Raw genomic sequence first — 10,053 nt, 5'->3', positions numbered from 1 at the left:
CTGGAATCATGCTGCCAAAACAGATGGACTCTTAAAGTAAAGTGCAAGACTAATTATTATTTCTTAATCTTCAGCTATGAGATTTATCTTCTAATTTAAATTGGAATAATACTTCCATTGCAGTTTATCATAATTGTACTGTGAAAAGCATTCTAGGATCAAGTAAAATATTATTGTCATAGTGAGTTTAATATATTTTTGCATTTTATGTTATTACAGTATTATTTTTTAAACTATAGCAAAAATATTTTAGGACATATTGCATGTCTTGAGGTATGTTTTTAAGAGTGGTGAATGCATAGGTTTCCAGCAGCTGTTAATACTAAAACAAACACTTCTTCAGAACAGTGAAACATATATGAGAAATCTGTGTTCAGTGACTGAAGAATATCAACCAGCTTCTGAGACACCCTGGTGTCGTGTGCATTCGTAGGTAGCACTATTTTACATTTGGAAGCTTTCTCCATGAGTCATGTCCTAAAGCAGAGCTGTAACTGAGGGATGTTACTGCTCCAGCCCTGCGTGCCTCCCCGGCCACGACTGCCAAATCAGTCTCCAATTAAGAACGTGGATGATGAAAGAATAAATAGCTTTGCGTTTTTTACTGAACACGAGGGCCCCCGTAGCATCCTGAAATGTGTGCTAAATTCAGCACAAAGCATTGTAACATGCACAAACATAAAACTCTGCTGCCTGTTGAACAGATCTGTGCTCACTGCTGCAGTGAGAGATTTTGGTGGATAAGAAATAGCCTCTGACAAAACCAGCAGATAAAATTATTAAGTAAAGATAAAATGGTATCAAATGTCCCCAGAGCTGTGAAACAATAGTTAGCTTACACTAATCCTGACTCTGAGGCTGAGAATGCCGTGGTTTCTCATGTCATTTCAGGAAGTACTTTTGCTACATTTTAAGGCATGATGCAATGGTTTGAAAAGTGGAAAATGTATAACGGAGAACATTCTGGCTAAAATCCCAGGCCCACTAAAATCAATGGGAGCTTTTACTCTGGTTTTGTGTCATACATTGGGTATTTCTCCTCCCTTGCTCTTTTCACTTATGCCCGTTTTATGATACTCTTCGATACATGTCGCTATACTGTAGTTTGTTAAAGGACTGCATGTTTCATTGCATAATCAGAAGCCAAGTTTGCACCAAACAACAGAACATTATTTTTATTTGCAGAAACAAAAATTATGCATTTTCCCTCACAACCGTTTTTTGATAGATATATGATGGATAAAGGTAAGAGGGGATTTACTGAGCTTTAAAAAAATTGATTGTATATCTGTGGCATGCTTTTTTGTGTATGTCACCTGCAATATGTGACCTTCTGTTGTATATGACTTAAAAGTAACTGCGTGCTGTAAGTTAAACACTAGAACATAAACACCTACATTATACCTGAAGCACACAATAAAATAAGAAAACACATTTCCATTTTCTGACTGACCTCAATCTCTGAATGAGGACCCCTGCACATTACATTAGCAGGCTGGGCTCCATTACACTGCCGCACACTCTGCTCAATCTACTGAAATATTGATTTTTTTTTACAGAGCATGCACACTGTCAAATCAATATTCCCGTTCACACAGCTGAGCAGCAAAGGCATGGCTGGGGCCTGCTCCATGGCCTAGCAGAGAGGGTGTATGTGGAGGGAGCAGGGACAGAGGGGCAACAGGAAGGCGGGAAGCACCACTGCCCACGGCAGGCTGCAGCAGGACAGAACAGGGCTGGTGTCTGAACAGCACAGAGAGCGTGCAGACAAGGAGGGAAGAACATGTTTCTTAAACACAACAGAAAGGCTCAGGAAAGGCTTGCCCTTTCTGTTTCTGCAGACAAAGGAGCTAAAGGAGGCAAAATCTAATTTCAAAGTGTTTTTTCAGTTTATTTCTCTTTCAGATACTGAAACAGCAGCCATAGGTTTGGGTTAACAGGTATTGCTGCGATCCCACAATGACAAGGACCACATACACACTGGAGTTCACGGTGAAGTGATGCTGCTGCAGGACAGGGCTGGCACATCTCCTCCCACGAACACTTGCATGCACACACAGCTCATATCCTGAATGGCTCTCTTGGAACTGCTCCAGTGCCTCAAGTACAGACAGAGCATTTTTACTGTCGAGGCTTCCATGGCTGGAGGAGCACTGGATGACTGTTTCAAACTTACTGTGTTAGCAGTTCCATCTGAGCCTAGTGAACAAGCTGGATAGTAAACCCAGTTGAAGTTCTGTGACTTTAATTCGAATATATTAATTTAATTCAATGTAAGAGATAAAAAAAATGGCAGGAATTATTTTCAAAGCTTTGTTTAGGTAATTCTGTACTATTAGTGAACGATGAGCTCCACAGAGAACTAATGAAGTCCTGACAACCTTCGAGAGAGAGCACAAAACATTACTTTCCGACAACAGATGCCCTCAGCTATTCCTTTGGGGGGAAGGAACACGCTCTTCAGTAAAAGTTGTACATTCTTTCTAAAGTCCTTCAAATGCCAAGCGGGAACTGGAGACAGCCGGGGATTCTCCTGCTCTCATGCAGCACCGCAGAGCCCCGGCTGCTCTCTCGGGGGAAGCCAGGACACCCGGAGTGCCCGCGGAGCCCGAGTACCGCGGCACGCAGCGCTCGGGGGCAGCACCGCCGCTGAGGTGACACCGAGCGCTCCCCGCGGGGCTGCGGCACGGGGGCGGCTGCCGGGGCCGGGCAGCGCCGGGACCCGCACGGGGCAGTACCGCTGCGGGGCCGCAGGCGGCGGAGGGGGCCCGCACCGAGAACCGAGAACCGGCACCGCGGCACCGCCCCCCGCGGCAGCCCCTGAGCCCGCCCCGCACCCCCGGCCCCGTCCCGCGGCAGCCCGAGACGAGTCGGGGCCGAGGATCCTGCGGGCGCCACCGCCCCCTCCCCTCCGCTCTGCTCCGCGCCGCCCCTCGCACCGGCACGGCCGCAGCGGCCACCGGGGCCCCGCGGGCGGCACCGCCCCCGGCGGGCGGGGCGGGCTCAGGGGCGGGGCCGCCTGCGAGGCGGCTTTGGCGCGGAGCGGCGACAGCAGCCGTGACCTCCGACCCCGCCCGCCGCCGGCCAATAAGAGCGCGGCTCGTCCCCGAACCCAAAATTTCCACGTCGGCAAAAGTCAAGATGGAGCGGCGGGCGCGCGGCGCGGGCGGGCGGGCGACACCGGCCGCCACCGCCGCCCGGCGGGACGCGGCCGGACCGGACGGGGCCGCCGCCGCCGCGGGGACTGCGGGCGGCACCGGGCGGGCCGGACCTGTTGCGCTCGTCGGCGGGGGAACGGCTGGTGGGCGGGGGGGTGCCGCTCGGGGGGCTGCGGGGCCGCGGGGGGATGCCCGGCGCTGCCCGGGGTCCCGCAGGGCCGCGGCGCCGGGGCTGTCAGCGGCAGGCGGCGGCCCCCGGTGGCTGCAGCGGCAGCGCTCCGGGCAGCTGCTCGGCCGCGGCTTTGGCAGGGCGGCCCGTTAGCTCCGGGTTGGGGGAGGTGTGTGTGTGTGGGGGGGATGCATTTTGGGTATTTATTAAAAAAAGAAAAAAAGGAAAAAGTCTTCGCCTCCTTCTCCCTCTTCCTCGGGCAGCGGGTCTCCCGCCGAGCCGCGGAGGAGGAGGGGGCTCCCTTCCCCACCTCTAACCGTGTGCGCCTTCCCTTCCCAGGCAGGGAAACTTGTGCTGGCGGGCGGCCCCGGCGCCGGTACCGGTACCGGCGGAGGACTGGAGCCTCCGGAAGCAAAGTTCTGTGACACTCCGACTCTGGGTACGATAGCAGTCAGTGCACTACAGAACTTTGTCTCCGGCGGCGGCGGCGGCCCCGGAGCCTCAGGTGGACACGTCACTGCGGGGATGGCGAGCCCGGGCGCTGCCGAGCGCCGAAACCTGCGCTGCAGCCTCGGAATAAAGTCTGTGCTGTCGTGGCCTCCCGCTCTGAAGTTTTGTTGGGTGTCCTTTCTTTCTTTTCCAGGGTAAAAATAGCGCAACATCTAGGTGCTGAGGGTTATTTCAGTGCAGTCAGGCCGGCCTGGCTGCCGGCATAAATGTGAAACTAAGTGGTGCAGCTGAGCCGGCGGTGGTGGGTATGTGAATGTGCTCGATGCTGTGCCTCATTGTGCTTTCTTCTAAGCCTGTAACAGAATCTGATAGCTTAAATGGGGACTGGAGTTTGATAAAAGTCTCCATGCTTCTAGGAAAAATCTGTGCCACCAAGCCCTGCTGTAACACAATGCAGTAAGTGTGCTAACTCAGGGTTTAGGCCTTGCCTCTGGTGCTGGGCTGTTTTCCTCTTTAGGAACCTCAGACTTCCAGCTGCAGTTGAGAAATAGCTACAACTTCAAGCCTCTGCATACTCAAAGATCACAAGGTTTGTTGCTAGTGAGTACTGCAAGGCTTCATCCTCACTGATAGTGGGGGGAAGGCTTTGGAAGGAAAAGTGACAGTTATATTTGTTAGTGCAGTTGCAAGGTTTTATAATATAAACTTATTTGACACCTGCACAATACTTAACTTGAATAGTGGCTCTAAGGGCTGAGAAAAGAAGGGCCAAGCTCAACTTTCTTCAGTTCAAATTGACACCTGGCAACGGTACAGTAGCCGGCCTGCCTTTCTTCAGAAATTTTGCAGAGTTTCTTGATGTGTAAACTATGCTGTGGAGTTCTTGTGAGGTGGCTGTAATCAGCTGGTCTGCTTTCATCATAATAAGAGTAATATGAAAAAACATATTGCTAGAGTAAGGTATGACAATTTATTTAAAGATCAGTATGTGCTGTAGAATATGTTAATAATGAAGTATTTTACAGCAGCTGCATTGTATGGCAGAGATGTTGCTTTTATTTTTATATTTTTATATATATATATATTCATGCACATATAAGTATGTGCACATATGTGTTAGAGGTGTCATATTCTGTTAGCTTCTTCTAGCTAATCATCCCCCTTGGGCTCACTAGAAACCTGAATCAACCTTTCCTTTCTGCCAGTCTGAATGTGGAAGGTACAGGAAGATTATACGGTTCATGGAATTGGGCTGGAAACTGAAATGCTGTACTAAGTACATGCTTTTTAGCTCAAAACGTTTAATCAAAGGGTAGGTAAAGTGAGGAGCACTTAACTGTATGGCAGCCCATGTGACCAGCTAGGGCTATATTTGGATGCTGGAGGTTTAAGGAATCCTTTTTGCTAACCATTTTTGGCCAATTGCCTGCTGCTTTATGTTGTGCAGTGTGACGTCTGCTAAAAAGGACTTGGAGGTCTGGTGCCTGCAAACTGTTTAATCAGTGTGGTTATAGGGAAACACCTTGTACTGTCAGGGCTGAAGTCCCACTGTATTTAATTTAGGGGTGGTTCCTGCTTAGCAGGATATGTAGTGCAAATTGCAGTTTCAAATTTTTGTACTAAATAGCCTTTTGGAGAGGTGGAGGGGGGGATTGGTAGTGGCCCAGTAGATTTTATAAAGGCTTCTTAGATGCTCAGATTGGGTGGTTAAAGCTCCATATACTGGAAACCCACAGACTGGAGCACTGGCTTACTCTTTTGGGGTAAGTGTGATGTGTTTGAATCTCAGCTCATTGCAGTATAAATTCAGCCCAGAATGGGCGGGGGTGTTGGAGGTGGGGCAGGCTTCTGAAACCTCTTCTAGTGGACTGGGTGTGATGCAGATAGCTAAGCTGCAGTGGGAATGAAGAATTGTCTGCCTTCTCTTTAAAACATTACAGCTGGAGCAATTTTTTTTGCCTGCTTTACTTCCCTGGTGGTCAAGCTGACCAGTTCTGAAGGTAAGATGAGTATTTCTTGGCCTCTTGGTAGCCCTCACTTGTCCTTGCCACATGTCTGTCATGTCTGCAGCATGTTGTACCTCCTGTCCTACAAGTAATACTTGAATAGTGACCTTTTGGTGACACTTCTGCTTTGATACAGGAAATCATGTGGCCTTCAGATAGGACTAGAAAAGAGCTTAGCGCTTCTGATTTTGTGCTTTATTCTTGCACTGAAATGTATGTGATCTGACAGACCCTGGTGTTTGAACTTTCTCACTTCTTTGCTGTGTAAGACTTTAGAGGCAAGCTTGAGGTGTGTAGCAGTGCTTGGGGCCTTGAATGGGAGATGAAGCTTTAGCTAACCTACTAACAGTAGTGTTTGATGAAGATGATGCAGGAAATAGAAAAATAACTGGTGATGCTATTTAATATAGAGTCTGAATGCCAAACTGTGTAAATGGATTCATACACATTATTTTCCAATGACTGCTTGGCATTGTCTGCTTCTCTTCTAGTGCATCACTGGAGACATACTCTGAACTGCTGCATTATTTTTTAGTGCTTTTTGACACTTCAGAGTGTCTGTTCCAATTACAGTCCTTCCCTCATTGGAAGAGTGGCAAATGAGCATGCTGAGTAAATTACACGAATTTCCAAAATAGTACAAGTCTGTTATTTGAAGGGGCAGAGGCAAAGGAAATGATACCAGCCTATTTATTGTTCTGCAAAGTGGAGAACAGGAAAGGAGTTTGCTGTCAAGTACTCTGAAGGTTGAAGCTGAATGAATCTGAGCATGGCCCAGACTCCCTGTATATATTGATTGAGCTCTATGTACGTGCTTGAAATCTGTACAGAGGTGCTGAAGTTTGAATTCAGAATTTTAAAAGAGACATCTTAGAATTTTAGAATATAAAAGGTGCTATCTCATGCCTTCTTTTCTCTTCCAGGTTGGGATCTCCTTAAGTGCCAAGATTTTGGCATGTCTTGCACTGCTGGGAGTAATGATGACCCTGTGTGCAAGTTCAAGTGTGGGGGTTTTTTTGTGATGGGAGAATAATTAAGAGCATAGGGAATATAGAGTAAAGGCAAGCTGCACAGCCTGTAACTGGTTAGTCTCAGGATGCCATGGGACCTGATAGAGTTGAGGAATGTCCTTACTCAAGTAGCTTCCAGAGACTGGATTTTGAGCTGAAGTTTTAAGCAAAAATCTAACTTGTGCCAAAATTGCTGTTAGTAGAGATAAAAAAGACAAGCCTTTCATGTGTATTTTCGTGGAACTAAGTTGTTCTGTTTTATTAGAAATAGAACTAGATTTACTGACTTGTAGCAACTGTATGATAAACAATTTATAAATAGACCATAGATTTCAATTAAATACAAATAAAGTATTGGAAGTTATGAGCTGACTACCAAAAACTCTGGTATATTTTATATTTTTGTTTATCTGCTGCCTGGGCAGCTGTATTCAGGAAAATTCTCCAGATCCACATAAACTGAAGTGTCCTGAAAGCCCACCTAGAGCAGCAGCTCCTGGAGTCTTGTTTATTTTGTTTCTGGTGGTAGTGATGGTCTTTTCCCATGATCTTGGGACAGCAGGATAGAAATGTTTTGCAGGATACCTGAGTTACCAACACAAGGCCACGTGCATCTGTCAGCTGCAGAATGGGAAGCAAAATTGCAGTATTTGAGGTGAGCTAATGGCACTGTGAGGTCAAGGATTTGCCTTGCAGCTGGAGCCAGAGAAGGTGAACCTGGTCCTGGTAGAAACAGGACATTGGGCTATAAATAAGTGTATTCTTAGAAGTGAAAACTGGAACTGCAGAGCAATCCAAGGTGTATTTTTAATTTTGTTTTGTGAGGGAAGTAAAAGTTAAAAAGATTTGACAAATTCCATTCAAACGGCTATTTTCTTACATTGTGTAACAGACAAAGTAGAAGTGAGCCAGGTGCCCATTGTGCTGATTGTACTCTGCAAATAATCTTTACTATGACCAGGATTTATTTCTTGGAATGCTGGTACTAATACTACTGAAGATAGCTTGGTGTGGTTGAGCCTGTATTTAAAATATTAGAGGTGGTGTGCTTAAACCTCACCCTAATTAACTGCAGCGTGAGGGAGCTGAAACTCGGCTTCATATTGCCAACTCAAAGGAATTACTTGCTGAATTATATATATGTATATAGTGACTTGCTGAAATGAGCACACAGAATCCTGGGCCTTGTGAAGAAACAGCCTGGGACTATTGGTGAATGATTGCCACTTTATTTTGAGTCCAGTTGGGCCATGAGGCAATACTGCCTGTTTGTTCAATGACAGTTCTTACTCTGTCTGATGGCTGTTACCTTTCAAGTTTTAGAAACTGCATTCTTGCACCAATACTTGATCTGTTGCAGAGCTCTTATGAATGTTCTCCAGCTGTAGTCAAAGGATGAATTTCTCTTTTTAACAAAAGTAAGTCTCAATGCTGAGTATTGACCCACTTGGATGGTAAAATCCAGCAGCACTGGTTTTGGAAACATCATTAACAGTATGGGAGACTCAAAATAATGGCAGTAGCATATTTAAGTTGTGCAGGTAGAGCCATTTAGGCAAACAGAAGCTGTTTAATACTCTGCATTTTGGCACCTGGGTGGCTTGGAGCTATCTAAATTCATGAAGGCAAGTAAGTTCAATTGCAGTGAGTGCTATCACTTTTGCTGTACTGACTTCCAGCTCCCAATAGGACATCCCAAAATTGTGACAATCTGCAGCAGTTCCTTCAGGTGCTGCTTCCTTGGAAGAGGCAGAGAAAGGATGGTTGTGGTTTGTAAAAATGTGCATAGGTACAGCAATCAGCTGCCATCCTTTAATGTCTTCTTTCACAAACTGAAACACAGGAGGCCTGTCTGGGCATCAGGAGGTACCTTTTCATGGTGATGGTAACCAGGCACTTTTACAGCTTAACCAGGGAAGTTGCAAAGTCTCCATACGTGAAGATATCCAAAAGCTGTCTGGCTACAGTTCTGGGCAGCCTGCTCTCTTGACCCTTCTTGAGCATGGGGTTGGCCCAGATAACCTCTGGAGTTCCTTTCCAACCTGAACAATTCTGTGGTTCTATAATTCTTTTCCTCACTCTATATGCAGAAAACTCTTCTACCTTTCCTTCTGTGTTCTCCCTGTTCTCAGTTTCTTCTTGCTACTTACTGTCACATGAATTATCCTTTCATTTATAAAGCAGAGGGGGAGAAGGGTTACAGAAGATCAATATTAATCTGAATAAATGTAATGTAAAGCACATAGTGATCACCTTTGACTCTAGTGTTAACTTAGCTCGAGTGGTAAAAACTGAATCCCATCAGAAGCATGTTCTTGCTTTAACTTACATAAGTAGTCAAGTACAGTATTAAATGTGTTTAATGCAGAGGGATTCTCATTTTCCTAGCGACTCTTACTCTCCTGAAAGTGTGGTTTTGCTCTTAAGTTATTGTTGGGCCTGAGGAAGCAGCTGAAGCACAGAGATTTCTTTTGCATAAGGCCTTCCCAGTGCAGTGATGTTAACAGACTGACCAAATATTCCTAGTGTGATAGCAGCTCTCTACCAAATAGCATCAATGCCAGTGAGATGTGCTCCCTGCCCTTTTGCTGAGGAGAAGGAGCTGTGCTGAGGTGGGGGAAAGTGTGGCAAACCACAATTCCATTCAGAGGGAAGGACCTAGCCAGGGCAGAAATGTAGGTAAGGTGAGCACTTCTTGCAGTGGAAGATGTTGGGTAGATATGAAGGCTTCAAATAGAAAAGAATATCTGCTTGGCTGCCCTGACTCCTTTTCAAGGTTGCTCATGTTTAGTCTTCAGGGAGTTGCATCACTGTAACCCCCCCACATAGCAATCAGGGCAGGAAGCTGGTAGTGTAGAACAAGGCTTGGAGAAAAGGTGCATTTCACACTGGTTGTGAAACTCTTGTAGTCCTTGCCTTGAAGAGCAAGTATGCTGGGGAATATTTGCTTTGCTGCTGCTGTGTAAGATACTGCACTCTCCTGTAGGTATGGCTTGAGGGATCAGAGGAGGAAGGAGATGTAGCTACACCTGGGGAGAGGGCAAGGCAGAGGGTAGTGGGTGGAAGAGGCTGTGGAAATTGCCAAAGGAGCAAGATTTAGGCTCTGCTGTTAAGTTTAATGTCCATGTGACCATGACTTGTTGAGTCCTTTTCTGGGTGTTAAACTGCTGGACTCTACATTGAACCAACTGATTTGTGAGCCTTATGTGCACTCACCCTGTGTGAGAGGAGTTTGTGCCTTTTGAGGTATTTTAATAAAT

General features: G+C 46.4%; 1 long non-coding RNA gene across 1 annotated transcript; it reads left to right on the top strand.

Annotated features, from left to right (window-relative positions):
* Nucleotides 1-3,036: 3,036 nt before the first annotated feature.
* Nucleotides 3,037-9,832, top strand: LOC143693647 (uncharacterized). Its single transcript, XR_013181583.1, has 2 exons — nucleotides 3,037-3,301; nucleotides 3,667-9,832. It is a non-coding gene; the product is annotated as an uncharacterized LOC143693647 (long non-coding RNA).
* Nucleotides 9,833-10,053: the final 221 nt, after the last annotated feature.

The sequence above is a fragment of the Agelaius phoeniceus genome, chromosome 1 (assembly GCF_051311805.1).
Source record: "Agelaius phoeniceus isolate bAgePho1 chromosome 1, bAgePho1.hap1, whole genome shotgun sequence".
Lineage (NCBI taxonomy): Eukaryota > Metazoa > Chordata > Aves > Passeriformes > Icteridae > Agelaius > Agelaius phoeniceus.
Note: the sequence above shows the minus strand (reverse complement) of the source record. Positions and strands in the feature narration are given on the sequence as shown.